Source organism: Cylas formicarius, unplaced genomic scaffold (genome assembly GCF_029955315.1).
Source record: "Cylas formicarius isolate icCylForm1 unplaced genomic scaffold, icCylForm1.1 PGA_scaffold_4__25_contigs__length_36172078, whole genome shotgun sequence".
Lineage (NCBI taxonomy): Eukaryota > Metazoa > Arthropoda > Insecta > Coleoptera > Brentidae > Cylas > Cylas formicarius.
The window spans coordinates 29894541-29916229 of NW_026844334.1; the positions used below are offsets into that span (position 1 = coordinate 29894541).

The 21689-nt window shown below is 32.6% G+C and overlaps 1 protein-coding gene across 2 annotated transcripts in view; it reads right to left on the minus strand.

The window, feature by feature from the left end:
* LOC132700967 (corticotropin-releasing factor-binding protein) overlaps positions 1–19976 on the minus strand; it is a 185571-nt gene extending 165595 nt beyond the window's left edge. Inside the window, exon 1 of one of the 2 annotated variants that reach the window (XM_060668568.1) lies at positions 19946–19976. The gene's annotated coding sequence lies outside the window, so the exon portion shown is untranslated. Of the gene's footprint in view, positions 1–19919 lie in introns of both variants that reach the window. The other variant, XM_060668567.1, reaches the window with a different exon arrangement.
* Positions 19977–21689: the final 1713 nt, after the last annotated feature.

The following is a 21689-nucleotide window of genomic DNA, read 5'->3' on the forward strand; positions in this document are numbered from 1 at the left end:
GCAGATTAGTTTTAAGTGTTGCTTTTTGTATAGTTTTTGGGGGAATCTCTACTACATAGTCATCAAAGTTTTGTCTATATTGGAAAGGAATTTCAATGTATTGGTTTTTTAACTTAGTATTTTTTAAGTCAATGTTTAGATTTAATTTACAAAGGTCTTTTATTCCTAAGATACCATCAAAATATTCGTGGAAGGGATATAAAATAAATTCAATGGGTTCGGTTATACCAAAACATGTAAAAAGTGGAATAGTTGTCTTATGTGTAGCGTTCTTTGAACCCGCGCAAGTTTGAAGAGTATTTACATAAGGTTTAATTAGTTCTGGAAAATAAGCTTCGGCTAACGAAGGTCTAAGAAGTGACGCAGGGAACCTGTATCTATAAGTAGTCGAATTTTATAATTAGGGATTTCAATATATGGTAACTGGTTTATTTGAAAACTATTTAAAGTTAGGCAGGGTTGGTTTCGTCCGAGGCCGTTAATTGAAAATTTTCAAATTGTTCGATTATATCATTTTCTTGTTCAAAGCATTCTTCTTCATCATAGTCGGGGTAATAGTTACTTTCATTAGAGTTAATCGAGTCTGTTTGTGGTTCGTTAATTTCGTAATTATTGTTAGAGTTTTCTACGTGTGTTAATTCCTGAAATGTAAAGTTTGGTTTACCTGTTGATTGAAAATAATTTTGTTGTGGTCTCATTTGCGGAAACGATCTTTTAGGTTGTATGCTCACGCCTGACATAGGTTGGGGTATTGATTTTTTGAATTTTGGGGATTAGTTTGATTAGAAGTTTGCGGTTGTTGCATCGGATGTTTTAAAAATTGGTTTTGTGGCTTGAAAATTTGGTTTTGAGGTTTAAAGAATTGATTTTGTGGCTTGAAAAATTGATTTTGAGGTTTAAAGAATTGATTTTGTGGCATTTGATGGGGATGTCCAAATGGTAAATTTTGCTGTCTAAAGGGTTGATTTGGCTGTCTAAAAGATTGATTTATCAGATTTAATGGTTTCTGCATATTATGTCGTGTAGACGTACTATTTTGGAGATAAGTATTTTTAAAATGTGTTTGACTTGTTAATATTTCATAATTATTAATAGTATCTATAGCTTCATCCAAATTCTGAGGATTGCGAACTATAAGTAACGTTCTCAATTCATTAGGAATGTTTGCTAAAAGATTTTGTGTAGCGGTTAATTCATTTTGAGAAATTAATATCGATCTAGCTTCAGCGTTTTCAATTTCTGAACATATCTTAGTATTAATTTTAGTGACTAAGGCTTTGAGTTTTTGAATGTAGTCTTGAATAGAATCATTTTTCCTCGATGAGAATATTAATTGTTCTTGAAGGTTAGTACGAGTGATCGGATCACTAAATTTCTGAATTAAAGCTGATTTTATCTCGGGCCAGGTTCTAAGGTCTGGTCGAGTTAAAAGAAAATCTTCGGCTGTACCTATAATTTTTGATTTTATTGCCAAGATAACATATTCCTGCTGTGATTGATCATTATTAAAATATCTTACATAGAAGGTATCAATTTGGTTAAGGAAAAATTCTAAACGTGACGGCGTACCATCGAAGTTTTTTAATAGAGAAACAGTTGATCTCAAAGCGTCGGCCATATTGTTAATTTCACTAATAGTTAAATCTAAGCTAGTTTCTAAAGTATCCGTAAGAGTAGAATTATTTTCTTCACTTACACAATGCAACAAAGAAATACCAGAATATAATTCGTTTATTTGATTACTACGTGATTGATTATTTTCCGCACTATTTATTCTTCTAGGATAAGTAATATCGCTTAGCCTATTTTTAAATTTCCTCATGAAATATCATAAAATCTTTTACAAATTCTTAACTAACAGGAGTCACAACTATAAGGAACAGTTTAGTAAACGCACTTACAATTATATGTTCCTAGTCTCGTTCCTGTATCAAATGGTCACGTCCAGTTGAGAAGCTGCACTGTCCCAAGAACGATGCCGTTTGTAGTGGACGATGGCTCAGGCTAGTTCGTCCTACTGGCTATCGAAATGGCGTACCAATGATCGATGTTGCCAGGAGCCCCAAGTGCCCCGTGTAACGATGATGTTCTGAAATCCTTTTCTTAACTGTTGAAACAGAAGTGTGTCACGATCCCTTTTGCGATGCACTGATGATCCAAACTGGCGTTTCAGCACACTAATCGCGAAGAAACTTTCGAGAAGTACAATGCACTGACAATCCAAAAACGGTAATCCAGCGCATTAATATCGAGTAAATTTTCGAAAACACACCGAAAAGTATCCTACCGACTGCGCCAATTTTATTTCTGTCCGTAAAACTTGTATTTTTAAAAACGATTTTTATTCAATACGAGCGTTTACAGGCAGCGTTACGACAAGAAGCGACTCAAGAGACTGACTAAGCACATGCACAATACTTGTATTTATAGTATATAAAAGCTGAATAAGCTTATCCTTATCGAATGCGTTCTTATTATTATATGGGTCATCATAAATAGATATATAACTGGCATATGGTTTAGTGATTGGATTGGTTTTAAGAGGGACAGGTTGAGTAAGGTAGTAATGTTTTCATTAATAAATGTAACTTTACGGTCTACATCTAACAAGTGGTAAATATTGCTCCAAGGAATAGACCGAAGATCTTGTCTAAACTGCTCGTAGTTTATATTTTTAAAATTTCTTGTTGTTTTAAAAATTGGTAAATTAGCTGCAATTTCAATATTTACCTAATAATTCCATGGTCACTTATACCATCTATATCCACTGTGTCAGTTACTAAAACTGTACTTTCTTCCGTAGTTAAAATATAGTCTATAAGTGTACTAGAAGATGATGAAATACGAGTTGGCTCCTCTAACACCTGTATCAGCCCCAACCCTTGAAATACATCATTGGCGTATTTTCTACCGCAACCGTCGACATTTAAAAGGTTGATGTTAAAATCTCCTACGCAGTAGACTGCCTCAGTTTCTGTGATTAACGTGTTTAATATATTTTCAAAATATTTTAAAAAATCAAAATATGGGCATAAACCACTCCTGTATATGCATAAATTATTAATTTATACAGTGTTTCTTTGGCATATGAGATGAGAAAATTACTATATACTTTTATATTTTAAGAAGACAAATATGCCAAAACGGAAAGAGTATTAAAAATACCAAAATTTCTATCTTATTTTTATTATATATGGAAACAAACGATTTATTATTTAGTAAAGTGTGCCACTTAAAAAAAAGAGAAAAAAACAAATAGCTTTCTACTGATAGAAACACAAAATGAACTAAAGAAAATATTCATTACATCACCACCACTGTTAGAGATAAAAAAAAACGAAAATCTATTTATTTTGAGAAGTTTGTACATCCCTCGGCACATCCGCGGCATCACGAATCTGTTTTTTACTACGAAGTTACCGCCAAAATTTCCCGGCCTAACATAAATACTGCTCCAGTATCACGATAAAAAAATGAAGTCTTGCGTCAAATAGTTTTTTATTGACAGCATTTTAAACAAGACGTGTCCAAAAAAATGTCGCAAATAACGCTAATTAAGTATAGAGCAGTCATAAGGTTTTTGACAAAAGAGGGTATAGCACCTGAAATTATTAAAGAAAGGCTGTATGGTGTGTACGGCCAAAGTTCTCCTTCCTATTCTGTAGTGAAAGAATGGGCAAAACGTTTTCGAATGGGGCAGGAGTCCCTTGAAGATGATTCAAGAACTGGTCGACTAGTGGAGCTCATAACGGAAGATATTGTTGCGATTGTGGAAGAGGTGGTATTGAGTGATCGACGTTTAAAGGAAAAGGAAATCTCAGAAATTACTAAGTTTTCTGAAAGAAGTGTTCGCCGAATCCTGCATGATAATTTAGGTATGCATAAGGTTAATGCCAGATGGGTTCCTAAAAACCTTTCGGCTATTCAAAAACAACGCCGTGTCGAGTGTGCACGGTCATTTTTGGAACTCTGTGGGTCGGAACCGAAGCCTGTGATAGAAACTATTGTGATGGGAGATAAAGCTATGGTTCTCTATTATGACACCCTATCGAAAAAATAATCAATGGAGATGCGTCGTAAGGGCGAAGCATCTCCAAGAGAATTCAGAGTCTGCCAGTCAAGAAAAAGGTGATGGCCACGATCTTTTGGGATTGTGAAAGAAATCTTTTCATAGATTTTAAAGAAACTAATACCACTGTCAGTGGTAAATATTACGCAACATTATATATAATATATTATAAATTGCGAGACTGCATACGTGTAAAACGTCGAGGAAAACTGACCAGAGGCGTACGGCTTTTGCACGATAATGCACCTGTCCATACTGCTGGTGTTGCACAAGCTGCCATTTTAGAGTGTGGGTTCCAAGAGATAGATGATCCTCTCTATCGTCCAGATATGGCCCCCAGCAACTATTATTTGTTTGGATATTTGTAAAAAGTTGAGTTAAAAGAGGCTTTTTTAGCTCATTTTGCAGACAAACCAAAAGAATATTTGTTTAAAGTGATTGAGTTGTTAATAACTTGTTAAGGGGGATTATATTGAAAAATAATAAAAATAATAAGAAATTGTTACTCTACTTTGTTTCTTTCATATTCAGGCCGGGAAATTTTGGCACTGCCCTCGTACCATCCGCACAAGAAATAAACACTTTACCATTCCAGTTCCAACAGTTTTTTACACCCACGAACGAATATTTTTAAACAACACTAGATTGGTTTTAGTAAGCCATTCGTTGCATTACAATTTCAGTACCTTTTAAGTTTTTCTTTGCATTAAAAGTATCACCGAGAAGTCAACCATTTACGAACCGCATTAACAATGACTTTGCTTTTTTCTTATCCTCCGGCCTGCCTAAGCGAATCAGAAATCGATATCACCCGTATATATTTCAGAATTAAAATGTGTTTTTATTAATTTCCACACCTCTTCGCGAAGTATTCCATTTTTTTTCTCACCAACGCCTTTTATAATAAGACCATTTAACATTCTTTTTTGTTGATAGTTATGCGTATCATCTTCCACTTTACGTATAGCAGTTTTTAGGTCCTTGATGGCAGACAAAGCATTTTTTTCAAATTATGCTATTTTTTCGATAATAATTGCTATCTCGTTAGGTGATCTTGGAACATCCTTATCATTAAAAATTTGATTTTTTAAGTCTTTTAGCTGTAGGTTTTGTTCCAACTGTTCCACACGTGTCGTAATGTTAGCTTGGGTAGTTGGTGGATCAGCTCCACTTACCGCGACCGTCTTTTGATTCCTGCGAGACATCATCTTACACACTCTCACAATATGTATTTTCACGGCTTTTTACCGAAAGAATAATGGATTTTACAATAGAAATGGACTATTTTGTGTTGGAACTCTAAAACACGTGTTATCTGCAGCGCGACATCGACTCGACTGGAAGTCCACGTGTATTATAGCATTTTTGGATTCTCCATTCAAAATAAGTTTCCGGTTTTTAAAAAAATTGAATTTTGCCAAATCAAACCTGATTTTAATGTTTCCAATGCTTAGCAAGTATTTATGTTATACTTTTTATAAAACTTCTAGTTTGACTCAACAAAAACCGACGCAAGAGGAATCCAGACCTTTATAAAAAGTATTACAGTAGCCTGTGGAAGTTTCTTTGAAAAAAGAAAAAGTATGTCAGTTATGCACAATTTTATTATATTAAGTATTGCTCAACAAAAATTATCGCATCACCTAAAACAATAAAAAGTTCCAGAATATTGTCAATATTTCAAATTAATATATCAGTGTCTGCAATTGAAATAAATATAAAAAGTTATCCAAATTCCAAATTGTCTTTCACGTAACTAACGGCTGAAGAGAGCATTAGAGCGGTTGTTTCTGTTGAGGAGGGCTTCGGTTACGTGGCAATTTTGTTGAATGTCCAATGAAGTACAATCTCTGCAGTTGTAAATCGGCACAGAGAAAAAGGACAGTACACTAGAAGGGAAGGAGGTCGCTACCGCATTAACTCTTGTGGTGATGATCGTTTTTTACATTTTACAGGTCTAAGATAGATAAAATATGAACGTTTCCTTGCAAAGAACATAATATATATCCTATGGCACCCGCAAATGGTCCGCGATTAACTAGGGTTTACATGGTACCATGTAAATTGGTCAAATGTCCTGTCTACATTGTACAATATTCTTAAATTAAATTCTCCATCTAATAAAATGTGAATTTAATACGAACGGGTATATACCGGATGATTCATTGACGAACGGAGCATAAAAAATCAAATGTAAATTTTTAATTGCCCAAATATTGCCTCCTTGTACATTTTATAGCAAAGTTGTAATATAATTTCAATAAGCCATTCTTCAGTTATTGAGTTAAATATGATAGCAAAATTAGAACCTGTATAGTTATAGTTTGGAATTAATTAAACACTAGTAAAACACCTCTAGACAATGATGAAAATTCGTGACAGAAACAATATTTTTATTTGTGGTTGTTATACGTTATTAACGCGCTTTAAGCTATGCTTTCGAATTCAACAAGCAAATAATGATAGGGATTTTTCAAAAAATGCTTGTTTCAATCAACAACGAAATTGTTCAAAACTGTCTTTATTATGATAATCGAATTCTTAACCCATTTTGTCCCAGTGGTGCGTTAATGCACCACCTATTCTATGAAATCATTGAGTGAGTGATACACACCAGGAAATATTTTAATATCAACTTGTATCACATTTTCAAGTAAGTCCAAAATAGTAATAAAATATATTTTGGATTTGTATTGCCATTTTTGTTAAATCTATCGCATGTAGAGTACATCGCAGAAAACATACATTGGAAATACTATATTGATTATGCTTTATTTTTTAAAAATATTTACTGGTGCGTGAATGGACCACTGGTTTTGTCTGTGAAACAAAACTTTGTTATTGCAAGTCTAGACAAGTCAGCGCATGTAGAATAAACATCCATTAATTAGCGTGTTCTTTAGTATTAGTTTGTGCCTTGTGCAGTGAACGTTACAATTCGTAGAATATGGCATTTACGAGGAATTTGACTCAAAAGGAATTAGAGGCGGCTATGGAGGAGATTGTGATGGAAGAGGACGATAACAATGAAAGTCGTAAGTATCATTTGAATTTACGTATTCTTATGTATTGTAGCATTCCATTCTTTGTAAATTTATGCTCAAAATAACGTGAAAAAATATTTACGGAACATATTGACGCGGTCTATATTCCAGTGGTGCGCTCACGTACCATAAAATATTATGCGTTTTTTTTGTATCAAATCAGGTTCTATTTGGAAAACAATCTACTTTTAGTTCTTTTCAGTCGAATTTCAACTTTCTTTTGTATATTTATGTATAAATTATATGTTACATCTTATGTGCCCCAAAACATTATTTAACGTTTTTTCCCAGTGGTTTGTTTACTCCGCAGTATTTTTTTGTATGTTTCGAGGCAGAGTAAGTATTATTTGGGATTTACGTATTCTTATGTATAGTAGCATTCCATTTCCTTGTAAGTTGATGGTGAAAATAATTTGAAAAAATATTTACGGAACATATTGACGCGGTCTATATTCCACCCGACGGGGATATCTTGACTGACGAAGAAGATATGAACGATAACATAAATCTACAAGAGTTTGGGAAACCAACTGATATAGTTGGAACTTTCGAGTTAACATACACCGAATGATACAGCTGTGCTTCAACAATCCTGTAATTCATCAACTACTGAACCTGAATGGAACTCTTTAGATGATGAAACCCTGGAATTCAAAAGAAGACGTATGCTTTGTGCAAACGATAGGCTTGCTTCTACTGTCAAATGGAAGACAGGTCAGATTGAGTACACTCACACACTTATTTCCGATGAATTTAGATCGGAACTAAAAATTAGGCTTTTTGGAAAAACTCCGCTTGAAATATTTTTTATGTTTTTTGTTGACGAAGTGATTGATTTGATTTTAAATCTTTGCTTTGCGACTTTTAAAAACTGATAAAACAATTACTCAAAGAAATCTTGCACCTGCCATAGATGAAGTGCGTTATGATAATCAATGCTAATAAAGCCCGAAGGAGATGTCGAACCTGCCACAGCCGAACAATTTACGTTTGTAATAATTGTAATGTATGTTTACATATTTCATGATGTGTAAAATATCACCAAAAATGAAACCGGGTGTTACCAGTGGTGCCCTCACGCATCATAAAATATTAGGAATTTCTATTTGGTTACATTTGAAAAGCAATCTACTTTTAGTTGTTTTATGTCGAATTTGAACTTTCTTTTGTATATTTCTGTATAAATTATATATTACGTCTTATGTGCCCCAAAACATTATTTAATGTTTTTTCCCAGTGATTCTTTTACGCACCAGTATTTTCTTGTATGTTTCGAGTTTTTATTTTTTTTTTACACATGTAATGTATTCTTAAGCGCAACAAAATAAATAATTTCAGAGCAAAAAGGTGTTTTTTTATTTTTTTTATGCTGGGGATAATATGGGTTAAAAGAATATCAAGTACTCAGTATAACAACAGACAATGGGGCAAATATGCTCAAAGCGGTGAGTTTGTTCGAAGAGCATCAACGCGATATTATTAGTGACGAAGAAGAAAGTAAAAGACAAGAAAATGATGAACAAGAAAATGACAGTAATGCATTTATTACGAAACTAGATGCTTCCATAGGTGACATTGCTACAAATTCCGGCTGTATCCCCATTCTACGAAGTGTAAGGTGCGCTGCATATACCTTGCAGCTTGCCGTGGATGATGTGTTAAAGTTAAAAGGAGACTGTATTCCACCGATAATAGGTAGAGCTAGAAAGGTGACTAAAAGATGAAGAACAATAAATGTTGGAAAGACTCTTATTATTGAAAGACTTTTGTAGAGACATGGCCGGAAGCATTGAGGAGCTATATTTAAGCGAAAATGATTGGTCAGATATACAAGACATCTGCAACGTTTTAAATCCTGCGAAAAAAACGCAAAATTATTTATTATTGAAGTGTAAAATGGAAACAAGTAAAATTTTTATCCGATTTTCAACAATATAAATGAAGGTAACAACGTCGTTGAAGAGTCATCTCCAGAGTCAACTTCAATAGAAGAAGATGAAATGGAGCAATTTTTAAAACAAAAAGAAAATATTTCTTTAAAATCTCATAAAACAGCAGATATTCGATGGTTGTTAAATCGTTATTATTGAGAACCGTTATACCGAAACGGTCCCAAACAATTAATTCTAAATTAAATTTTTAATATTTATAAAAAGAAAAAGTGCCATCACCACTTAAAATGTAGTTGATTAAAATTTTTAACGTTTTTAAGATCATAAATTTTCTGTTAGTAATTTTTGCCAGCTATGATTAAAATTATGACAAGTGACTTATTTGTAAAATATAAAAAAAATAATAATAAAAAAAGAATTTTGGCATAGTTTTATTAGAAAAATAGTAAAGAACCGGTTTTAACCGTTATTTCATTTCGGTTCAAGACTACGACCACGATATTTTTTGTGTGTAAACGAAAAAAACGAAACGAAATTTTTTGTTTTCGTTCTGATCGGAAACGTACTTTTCGTTTTTAGTCCCTGGCATGATGAATGTTCAGAGACTATGTCAATACCAACATGTAAAGAACATACTCAACGCTAAAATTACTCTATTCGTTTAACCATATCATAACGATAAAACGAAAACCTCTTCTTTAAGATTTTTGCTATTTTGCAACTTTAACTATTGTGATGTAATATGCGGCCCATGTATTGTTTAGGTCAGGACAATTTCACTCCTTAATGTTCCTTCACTGGCCTCCACAGGACTGATAATCATAACTTGGACTTAAAATTCCGTCATCAGCAGAAAACGTTACAAAATGATAATGCACAACAAAATCAATAACCCAGTCTTTCACAATGCAACCTTTGCTTCGCTGTACTTTACCAGTTGACCATGATAATGGTTTCACCTTATAATTAATGAAAAAATTCAAAGAGACATGTACATATAAGTGGGAAGTGAGAAATTTATACTTGAATGATACCAATGTAATTGAATTATTTTCAATTAACACATAATTTAATTGATTTGAGTAACTTTTTATATTTTAAGATAGTTTTTAAGTTAATTTGTCTTTGCCTATATTTTGAATTAATAATAATAAATAAATTAAATTTCTAAATTGGCATAAATAATATAAATAAATATTCCAACACCTATATATCTATATTATCAATTACTAACATCTCATAAATGTACTGAGGTGGTTTGTATTTGATGAATATCCATTAAACGCAATTAAATTAGAAAAAAAAAAGTTCAGATTTTCACAGTTATTTAATGCTTTATGACGTCTGTTTCCACAACACCGTGCGTTTATCAAATACATAATATGACAATATTCCAACACCTATATATCTAAATTACCAAAAACTGTGAAAAATCTGAAAATTTTTACCCAAGGTTTAGGCATAAGAAACTGTAGTTGAAACCAGTACTCCCTCAAATGTTGAAAAATAAAATGTTTTGAACGCCACGTATTTAAACATGTTTGCCGGATATTTTCAATGCCAATGTACTGTTTGAGCGCAGATCATGTGTTGCAAGTAACAAATACTCGCAGTACTAAAATGCGCATTTCTGGTCCAATTGAAATTTAAAACTATTTTAGTCCAAATCTGTAAAGGAAGCACAACAAATAGCTTATCTAAGAACAAACATTTGTTCGAGATATTGTATTTAAGTGTGAACTATGTTAGCTTTCACAATCGGGTAATTATAACGTTTACAATTTACTTTCGTAATTTCGACAGAAGACATACGTCGGTATTCCTGATCTGATTGGCGTCCACAGGAGGGAAAATAAACTTCTGACAATTTATTAATTTTCGCTTTGATTACATGAAGATTAATAACGATAATAGTTTAGCACTGGCACTCAGCGACGAGAAATAGAGGGAGAAAATATATCGCATAGATCAAAAAAACTGAGATTGAAATTTAATTCAGAAGAATTGCTCGGCCTGGAACCATTCTATTTAACCGCAACAATACAAAGACAGGGAGTGTCCTTTTTCTATTACTTCGAGACAAAAGTTTTGTAGTTTCACTTTTTCTTTAAAAATATTATATTGCTATTCAGTGAAAGCCTGAAATATGAAACAAATTTATCTAAAAATCAGGTATCGGATTTTAAGAAAATAGTCACACCCCCCATTATAATTGTTCCTTACGCATTTTTTGCAGTAAAAAGAAAATCTGCAGGGTAGGTCAAAAAGTATGTGTCGACACCAATATCCTTTTTTTAAATGCAATCCGTTTTAGAATTGTGGTACAAATATCTCCTATATTTTGTGTGACATACCCTAAACCTATCTCTTACTTTTTATGAGCAAAAAAAAAATAAAAAAAGGAAATTAAATTTTGAAATGAACAGATAACTAACAAGTACAATTTTGCAATGAACAGTAGCTAAGACCAGCAAAGCTCTTAAATTGTTCCAATTATATTTCTGTCAGTAAAGAAAGTGAATATGGCGCATCCAAATAACACCTTAAATAAATTTTTGAAAACAAAAGAAAATCTGAAATTAAAAATTTGATTAAAAGTTGTGTATAATTCCCATTGTGCATTTTTTGAGGTTGCTTTGCCTGTATTTAAAGAAGAAAAGCATCATCTGTACTACAGGAATTGAACGAAGAAGAAATTAACCAAAACCACGGAAACGTGCAACTTAAATCCATTTTTCATCATCAGTTATTGTTTAGTGAATGAAGCCACGACTAAATGGTAGGATAAATGGAGTACAAATAATACCCGATGGATTAGACATACATCATCCACGAAAAATAAGTGTTTGGGAAGAAATTTTGAATAAACAAATTATTTCTTCCTCAAAATCTTACTTGAGCCCGATGTTTAAAATTTCTTCAAAATGACTCAACTCCTACTCTGGCAATTTCTTTCCCAAATCCGAATCAGCCTGATATGCCAGATAGACAGATTTTCGCTCAACAGGATGGTGCTCCACCCTATCTTGCTGGACAAGTGCGTGAATATTTAAATACGGTATTTGCCAGATAGTGGAATAGTAAGGAATTAATAGAATGGCTTGCAATATCTCCAAATATTAATTCACTATATTTTTCCACTAAGGATATTTAAGATTAAAAGTATATAAGAATAAACCACGAAGTTTTAATATTTGGAGTTATGTTATGTTATGAGTTATGACACTATATTCCGGGATATCATCCGTTCGCTCGTTGAACTCCGACTGGAATCCTGCAAATCCTGCATCCGACTGGAATCCTGCAGACGTTTCGCCAAAATCTCACTTGGCATCTTCAATGCAGGATTCCAGTCGGAGTTCAACGAGCGAACGGATGATATCCCGGAATATAGTGTCATCACATTTTTCCATCCGTGAATCGATACGTGAGAATATTATACACCTTTACGGGAAGGAGACCTTTACAGCCAGTGTTCAAAGTGTTTTCGGAGCGCGAGCATTGAAGATGCCAAGGGAGATTTTGGCGAAACGTCTGCAGGATTCCAGTCGGATGCAAGATTTGCAGGATTCCAGTCGGATGCAGGATTCCAGTCGGAGTTCAACGAGCGAACGGATGATATCCCGGAATATACTGTCATCATATATATATATATATATATATATATATATATATATATATATATATATATATATATATATATATATATATATATATATATATATATATATATATATATATATATATATATATATATATATATATATATATATATATATATATATATATATATATATATATATATATATATATATATATATATATATATATATATATATATATATATATATATATATATATATATATATATATATATATATATATATATATATATATATTTGGGACAGAAATAAGGTAAATTAATTAAAATATTGAATAACGTTTTGGAAGGGAGAAGGAGATAAACATATTGTCAAGAAGCGAATCTCTCGATGCCAAATTGAATAATATTAAAAACGATTTGCTTCAGAACGGTTACTCCTAAAAATATATAAACAAAATAATAACAAACTGTAAGCGGGAAACAACACCGGAACCATGTGAGGTAGATACTCTTTATATAGACGCGTTAGTTTCAAAAAAGTTTTTGGGGTGCAATAATTGGCAATCAAATTTTAAGTGAGTTCTTCGGAAGTTTGAGTTTAGTCAGTGAATCAAGTGATAAAGGGAATAAAAGTTTTAAACACGAGAATGTTGACAGTCAAGATGTCGTCCATATTGGGTGCGGAAAGACGACCTGCATCAGAGCAGGAATATTATGTGATTCCTTGAAAAAGAGGTAAAACTATTGCATAAATCAATTTTTCACCTGAAAAAGGGTCTGTGCGATTAGGAAACAATAATCTCCTTATTAAAGCAACAGAAAACAAATAGTAATCTTACTAAGTCGGGAGCATCACTCGCGACATATATTGTTGCAACGACAAGAGCGGACAATTTACGCATAGATAACTTTGGATCGAATGGCCGAGATTCCAATCATTCTAAGCATCTCAACAACGACGTTGCTGATAGACCACTAGAACGCGTCAATAGTACGCCTCAAATAACACTCAGTCAAGTCAACAATGCCATTGAACAAGCTACTTCAGATTCAGTACCCAATCAAGGTCAATCCCACCACCACAGCCATCACGTGCTCTCAAATAGTCGAAAGCTACGTAAACTTGTTATAGGTTCCAACCAAAATACTGCAGTGGTTGCAGCACGTAAACTGGGTTACCTCCACGTGAACAGATTGGATTCAAAAACGACAACTAACAAACTGAGGCGCTTCTTAAACATTACCGCACCGGAAATTGAATTTAGCTGTACCGAATTAAAGAGAACGGAACGAAGATCGTCATTTATTGTATCCTTTCCTATACAGGATGTCAAAAAATTGTACAACCCATCCCTCTGGCCAAACGGTGCATGTATTAATAGGTACCGATTTCCAAAAACTCAAGACACGTCCAACGGAAATTCCAGACCACCTGCCTCAAATCAGCTGAAAGGCTAATGACACCGCCGTTCCCAAGTAAGGAAACTAAAACGAACGTTGTAAGGAGAAGAGACAAACATATAAAAATATGTCACATTAATGTAAGGAGCTTGAAAAAGAAAACTGACGACTTGTACACTTTACTGCATTCAATTGCATTTCCTCAAGTCCTCTGTCTCACTGAAACATGGTGTAACAGTCGTGAAATTCAGCTGATAATTATTCAGAATTATACACTTGCTGATTATTTTTGTAGATCACATTATAAAGGAAGGGGCGTAGCAATTTTTGTCCGCAATAATATAAGTTTTACGCAGATATCAATCCCTTGTTCCAGAATAAATAAGGTTTTCGAGTACGCAATTTGCGAGATTAAATTTTCCCAAGAAGTATATCGCGTTGCCGTAATTTACCGATCACCTAACAGTGATTTGAATATTTTTATCAATTACTTAAACTTTTTTCATGTAATATCTTGAGGAATTATAAAGTATTCTTTTGTGGAGACTTTAACGTGAACTTTAGTGACAATAACGATAGAAATGCGTTTACAGTTGAGAATCTCTTGATGTCCTACGGATTGAATAAAACCATTTTTGATCCAACAAGGATACAAAATAAAAGTAAAACAACAATCGACAATATTTTCACCAATTTTAACTGATCCTTGTTGGATGCAAAGGTCGTTTATACTGACATGTCTGACCATCTTATGCAACTAGTCTCCTTCCCACAAGTTATTATGGACTATTTAGAAAAAAAAGTAACATTGAATTGTTTAAAATGCAAATATCCGAAATAGATTGGTTACCTGTTTATAATCAAGGGGAAAGCCTTGACAATAAATTTAATACATTTCATGAATTCTTAGTAGGGGCATTTAATTGTTCATTTCCTTTAGTGAAATATAGAGTGGATAAGGATAAGCCGTGGCTAACAAGGGATATTATTCAACAGAGTGTGAGACTAAGAGATTTATATAAATTCGCCACCTTGAACCCACATAAGGAAGGCCTCATGTTGTATTATAAACAATTAAAAAAAGTTCACAAAAAGCACATATATGCAGCTAAAAAATTGTTTAATGATCAATGTCTTTTGAATTTCGAAAACAAATCGCGTTCCGCGTGTCAAATAATATATAACGAAATAAAATGTGCGACAAAAACACCGGATTTTTTTATTGATACAGACGGGGAAAAAGCTACTAATATGACTTCGGCTGCAAATTGTTTTAACAATTTTTTCGTCGATTCAGCCAATAGTTTGAAAAATATGTTTTCACCACATAAAAATACGATCTCGCTAAACGTAGCTCTTGCAGAGAGCATGCATTTAAGTCAATATTTATGTACAGAAGTTAGTAATATAATTTTGTCTGTCACTAAGAAGTATTCAGCGGGTTCGGACGGCATTCCCTGCGCTGTGTTAAGGCATGTGGTCGACACTATTTCAGAACCGATGACATATCTCATTAATTATTCCTTTTTGCATGGATCCTTTCGCAGCATTCTAAAAAATGCGGTAATCACACCACTCTATAAAAAAACGGTGCAACAATTATTTCAAATTAGACAGCTATAGCACTCCTAGCTATAGCTATCCGTTTTTTCAAAAATCTTCGAAAAAACACTGCATTTAAGGCTTTCTAATTTTTTGGTTTTCGAAAAGACCGATCTACGCAGGATGCCATTCTCTCTTTATATAAGCATATTCTTACCCAGTTAGAAGAAAGGCAGCAGACGGCATGTGTTTTGTTCGATCTACAAACAGCATTTGATTTGGTCGATGTTGATATTTTAGTGGACAAGCTTTGTTCATATGGTATTATAGGTAACGCCTTAAATTGGTTAAGGTCTTTTCTTAGGGGTCGTACGCAGTTGGTCAAATTGTGAGATACCTTACGATTTGAATACGTCTCTGATTCCAGGTCAGTGAATTGTGGTGTACCTCAGGGAAGTTTACTCGGTCCTTTATTGTTTATAAATGATGTGTTTTCATCTTTCCCCCATACTTACTTTGCCCTTTTTGCAGATGATGCAGTTTCTACTCTTTCTGCAGCATCGTCTGAGCAACTTAGTATTGCAACCAAGACAACGGTTGAGCAAATGAAACATTATGCAGAAATTAACAAATTGATATTGAATAAAAGTAAAACTGAAATGATCGCCTTTTCAACACGGGATTTAAATAAGAGTTTATTAGTACGCTTTAATGAAAGCACAATTCAACAGAAAGGTGTTGTAAAATTCCTCGGAGTTTATGTAGACTCGAGACTCTCCTGGTTCGAACAAGTGGACCACATTCTCAGAAAACTTTCTGTTTACTGCTTTGTCATATAGAGGCTCCGCCATCAGGTTTCTTTCCCCTTGTTAAAATGTACTATTTTTCGTATGTCTATTCGTGTCTCAACTACGCCTTGGTTTGTTGTGAGGTTTCCCACGTGCGGAGCAAGTCTTTAGGATGCAGAAACGCATTTTACGGACTATACTGTTTAAGCCCTGGAATTTTTCATGTCGGAACCTATTTCCACAACACTCTTTATTAACACTTCCTAGTATGTACATACTAAATTGTGCCACGTATGTAAAAAGTAACTCTAATCTTTATATGCCCTCAAGAAACTCAGATATTCAATACAGTTTAAGACCGAATCTTAACATAAAAATACCTATACATCGACTGTCTCTTACAGAAAATAGTCCCTTTATTTTGACTGTAAAAATTTATAACAAATTGCCTATAGAACTGAAGGAGATAACTAGTCAAACAAAATTCAAATGCACTCAATATTAAGGATTTTCTTTGTTATGATACCTTTTAATACGTATTCGTTGTTTGTTGTTGTTTCTATATTTCTTATTTATCCATCAGTATTACTTATTATTATTATTATTAATTTACTAATTATACTAAGATAATTTTATACTTTTACATTATGCTGACAATATCCAACACTTTTAAATCAAGTCTTATGGAAATAAAGCTATCCTTCTCTCTTGACGACCCCATACGTGAAAGGAATATCAGAAAAGATTAGGCGAATAACTAAACAATATCAAATTAAAACTGTATTTCAATCTGGATCAGATAATAAACTGTTCGTTTATTATTTAATTCTTTTATTTGCTATTAGTACCTCCTTAATTATTATGATTGTTAACAATAATTAATAAGGAACTATTTAACAATAACAATAAAAAATAATTAAAATGGGTAACATAAAACTGGCAAGCATCCATTTTCAAAGTCATATCAGGTTAACACAGTAATATTTCTGTAGTTTTTGGTGTTTTTTCTTAATAACATTTTTGCAATGGAAAATCGTTTTATTTATACAATTTTAATTGCATTTAACAATTAGAAAAAATCATACAGTCACTTTTTTTTCATTCTAAATTCGATAAAATTTAAAATAGGAGAAATGGAAACACTATTTGAAGAAAATATTTTTTGACCAATTTTTCTATTTAATTTTTTAACATTAGTTTTTAATCACCCTGAATTTATTTTTTTCTATAACATCAACAGAGGCCGCTAAAGACCGCCTCTATAAGGAAATCAACCAATCTAAAGGCTCTCAGTCATAAAAATGGATGTTATTTAAAAGTACAAATGTGACTTTTGAAACAATATTCAAAATATGTCAGAAAGAGTAAATAAAAAAAGCGTAAACATACAGTGTGTTCTATTTAAGATAAAAAAGTTGTTAATTTCAAGAAAACACAAACATCTAGTATACATAAGAGTATATCCAAACTTTTTTTGGCCACCTGATGCTCGTGTTGATAATCTCTATTGATAACTTACTTGCCGTTTTCACCAAAGGCAGAAACGAATACAAACAAAAAATAAAATATCTTTATTTACCATTGCATTCAAATCAAGATTTAGTCTTGCATTAAGTTTGTATTTACACATGATATTTCTGAATTCGGTATCATATAGTTGACCATAAATATAGTGACCAATCTGCAAAGCTAACTTTAAAAAAACACGAAATATTACCAACGACGACTTGAAATGAAGCGAGTAATAAAAGCTCTTTTTTTCCAATTGTTGCGTTAAAAATTTTAATCAAAGTTAGCGGAGCCACGAAAACGATTTTAATTTTTTTCTCGATATGGTATATTAAAAAGTTTCTTAACAATATCGAAAATCCATTTTGTCCCAGCAGCGCACCTAAAAATATTCAGATTATAGATTCTGCTAGTCTGTATGTTGGGTGACGTAACTATAAAATTTACCATATGCTAAATGTCTCAAATACTGCAAAATCTATAAATAAAAAATTAAAAAATCTTGAGATACAAGATCAGACATGAAGTGCTTCAAAGTGTCTTTAATGTTTTCATCTTCAATTTTGAAATATTTTAAGCACATTGTTCTCGCAATCGAAGCCATATATAACATTTTATAAAAAGATTAAGTTACGAATTAGTCAACGGCTTTTGTTTAATTATACCAGCTGTAACTGATAATGCAAATGTATAAACTTATAGATTAGGAATAAGTGTGGAAAATGTCCAACATTTTGCGGAATATACAGTTGAGTCCGCCTGTTTAACTTATGCAAAATTTTAATTGTCCAGTAAGGATGCAAATCATTAATTAAATTTGTTTCACTCCTAAACAAATTAACAAACCTGCCCAAATAAAATCTATAGAGATTTAATTCAACATCAGGTTTTAAAACTCCATGCCCACTAGTCATTTTTGTAAATTTTACCTATCATTTTTTACATACATTATTCTTTTATGGAATTTTGAACACTACTTATTTTCTAGTGATTATTTTATTTTCTGGTAATTCCATTCCTAATATAAAAAATAACTATTACATGGTATATATTTATGAAATTAGCGTAGAAGTAATTAACAAATAAAAGTTGAATTTAAGAATAAATATACATATCACTTTTTACAATTATATATCGTTTTTTTTTCATGGAATATTTTATTCTTAAATTCAACGAGTTTTTGTATACATGTAGGTGGACATTAAGTATCGCTGTACAAAAATAGCGCATAAATGTATTTTTTTAATTTTTATCTTAAATAGGAAAATGGATGGAACAATAAAATTTAGCCTATGAATTAATATTATAAAAACGCACGTTTTGCATATTTTTATTTTATTTAAATGAGTGAATTAGGCTACCCCAATCATTTTTCTTCGTTAAATTTAAGGAAAAACTTATTTTTTTATATTTCCTTATTTTATATATTATTTTTCTATAGAACTTACAGATGCATGTCCAAAAATATTTTATTCACTTTCATTTTAAACAAGGGATCGCCCTCCTCAAGGCTTTCGTAACTGTTTTGAAACATCATGCATACCTATGCACCATCCTGTATAATACACTTTCCGGTTTTGATTTGTCGAGTCCACCATCTAAAGTTTATCTTACACTTATTTCAGAATTATCAAATGAAATAAGGATATTTTTGATGGCATTTTTTATACCTCACCGTTTTATTTCATTTTGTAAATTTAATTGAAACACTGATTTCATCTTTTAATTAATAAACCTTCTCAAATTGTGCAATAAACTTGTTTTATAACGAATATTCCCGAGATCTCATTGTTCGCAGCAAAGGGAAATTAAAAAACAGAGTTTTTCTTTGGTTCGGTGCTTTCACAACCGGGAAAAATTTCACGAACCTCTAAAAACTCCAAAGAACGCTGAAATTAAAAATTTCATTCAAATTGCGTATTCGATGTTTCTGTAATTTGTCGTTCATCGTCGACAATGAAAAATTATATTTCATTATTCCTTTTAAATCTGCTAAATTGGAAGGAACAAACAATGGTCCTCTCACCACCCATTCGCAATATGCTACAGTTGAATGAAACAATCACTCACCAAAAACTATTAAAGAGCTCACATACCATAGGCATTTCACCTGCCGATAACCACGCACCTCTGTCTCAATTAAAAACAAATATTTTCACTAAAAAATTCAGACAATAGCGTTCGTGTATTAAGTGCTTTTGTTTGATCGCATGTGTGCTTTACGTTTATGCTTGCCTGCGGATTTAAGAAGCTTTAAAAGAACTGATAAATGACATAAGCGGCGAAAAATCCCCTGACGAAATATATTTCACAAAATCTGTGCTCGCGTCTTAAGGTTCCATGAATTACTGATGTATGCAACAAAAGCGTAATATACTCGAAGTATTGGCCCCTGCTCTCCCTTCATTTCAACGTAAAGTCAATATTGGTGTTCAATTAGGGTGTAGGTGATAAATCGAGATGTCTTACTTTCACTTTTGGTATAAGCAAGCTGTAAGCGGAATACAATAATTATTGAAAGGTGGATTTTGCCTATATTTCTTTAATCCCGAATAAGTGTTCATCTATTATTCCACACTCACTTGCATCGTAATGGCATCCTCACACGTCACTTTCGTGTCTAAAAATCAGAGCTAAGTCTTTAAAGTTTTTTTTTATAAAACACGCGTCAAGAAGTCAATACATGTTTCCAGAACTTAACTGCTGATGTTTAGCTGACACTTCTAATAAAAAACAGCTTTCCACCCCCAGTAGCTATTGTAGGGATCAAGAAATGATTTTTCATTTTAAAAAACACGTATTTCTTAGTGGGTGGAATAAAATATGACTACTTCAGAAAACGGACGGGTTTGTAAAATAGTATCCCAAATGGTGCACCCTGTATTTCGACATTGCTCGTAAGACCGCTGGCATTTTCGATAACCGATAGTAAAATTGCTAAAAAATATTCTGGTAGTTCGTTAAGTAATGTTAAAAATGAAGGTGAACGTCGGCTGCACAATAATCATTAACACGTAACTCCAAGAGATGGAATTAAAGTAAGTTGTTTTCAGAATTTGGGCTTTCCAGGAGTAACTGGAGCAGCCGATGGCATACAAATAGCAAATTTAAAACCCAATGAAGAACAATATTTTATAACATTTATACATTGAAAGGAATATCATTCGTATGTGTTTACAAGTTGTGGTGGGTCCTGATAGCTTCAACTAAAGAAATAACGGATATCCTTTGCTAGATACATGACACCATATAGGAATTACGAAAATGAAGGAGAAATGGGACTTTACCTATTTATATCTGTTTAAAAACTTTCTAACTAGTAAATTGATATTAAAACTAAGTGAGATCATTATTTTATGTATATGCCTCATAAAAATAGTGCTAAATAGCTGTATAAGGTTTTGTTATGGATTGAGACAGTTTGATCATGTCTCTGCTTCATATTCAAATTATAATTTGCTTTGACTGGAATCTCGATTTCAGCTGCATTTATGTACAGGATGGTCGTCATTGAAGTGTGTTAACAGGAAAAACCTATTTCTGAACTAGATAGAGCAAAATCGACTTATATGCCAAGGACTCGTTTTTTGAGAAACATTTAATGATTAGAACCCCATGGCTTCAGTACCTACCGAGAATAAGGATTTCTTAATTTTCGGCCCTTTTTAAAAATTTCACGTAACTTTTTTATTTATGAAAATTTTGGATTGGGATAAAAACATTATTGGGGAATTTTTTAAAGGTTCTCCTTTTTCTCATAAATGAATACGACTTTCCTAAAAATGCGGGCGTTCAGCCCTTTTCAACCATATTGATTTGATTGTGTCTGTGATGAAAAAA